This window comes from Nanorana parkeri, unplaced genomic scaffold, assembly GCF_000935625.1.
Source record: "Nanorana parkeri isolate BGI_ZX_2015 unplaced genomic scaffold, ASM93562v1 scaffold428, whole genome shotgun sequence".
In the NCBI taxonomy this organism is placed as follows: domain Eukaryota; kingdom Metazoa; phylum Chordata; class Amphibia; order Anura; family Dicroglossidae; genus Nanorana; species Nanorana parkeri.
In genome coordinates, this window is record NW_017306696.1 from 297267 (window position 1) to 298414 (window position 1148).

General features: G+C 41.9%; 1 protein-coding gene across 1 annotated transcript in view; it reads right to left on the reverse strand.

The window, feature by feature from the left end:
* Positions 1 to 1148, reverse strand: part of PALLD (palladin, cytoskeletal associated protein) — a 286056-nt gene that overhangs the window by 27510 nt on the left and 257398 nt on the right. The gene's annotated exons all lie outside the window — the stretch shown is intronic.

The window sequence follows — 1148 nt, forward strand, 5'->3', positions numbered from 1 at the left end:
TCAAAAATGGCTTGGCCAGCTGATTTGAAAAATGTTCCGGAGGGCTTGGCAGCGAAAGGGTTAAATCTAGTTTATAACTGATAATGAGATCTGCCAGCACAGTAGACACGGGGTTAACTATAATGACCTACCCACCCCACTAGTATTGCAGAGGAAAATTCAGTTTACAGACAACAAGTAATATGTTAGCACCATTAATTTGCTATGCGAATGACAACCTGTAACAAATATAAAATATGTGTTATCCCAATTTGGCTGCAAAAGTAGAAATATACTTTAACCTGTAGTTTTCAAGGTTCCCTCCAGTGCTGGTGCCGGTATCTGATCCAGTGCTGAGTCGTCTGTGCCCCATGGAGTCTGTGCGACTGCCTGCATTGACTTACCTTGTGTTCCTCCTCGTCTCCCAGGTGAAGATCTGTACTGCGCATGCGCCCGCCCCATCATCCTTTGCGGCCGCCCGAGATTTTTCAGATCTTCGGTCGGGAGCGAAAGGTGGAGACACAGGTAAGTTTAAACCTTTTTTGTAACTTGAACAAAATTTTTTTTGCATATCTCTCCTGCTTGCTACCAGGTGATAAGTAGGATGAAAAATGCCACTTATACATTGGTAGGTAGGGGAAAAAGCCCCCTCTTGTACTTGTACTGGTGTCAGCCAGACTAAGAAAGATAGATTTCTTCAGAGACACAATCAGTATCCCTAATACACAAACCCTAGGACTGATTTTCCTCTAGTGATACGACAGGTTCATTGTGCACAGTGGAGTAAATACCCACCTGGCTCAATGCATCACTACTTTACTGGCTGGATTAGCGACAAGTGACAGTCTGCATTATTTCCATTGGTGATGAAGCAGCAGGAAGCAATGTGTGGAGCCAGGAAAGTATTTTGTCTAAATTGCATAATGATCCTGTCCCTGGCAAATTGTCACCAGCGACAGAATCGCTACTATGAAATGGCCCTAGCACACATACACACACACACACACACACACACATTAAAAACACATGTACTCACACACTAACACATTAAACACAAATATACTGTATGTACACTAACACATTAACCATACATATGCATACAAACATTAATCACACATATACACACTAACACACATTAAATACACATATATACACACACTAACATATAT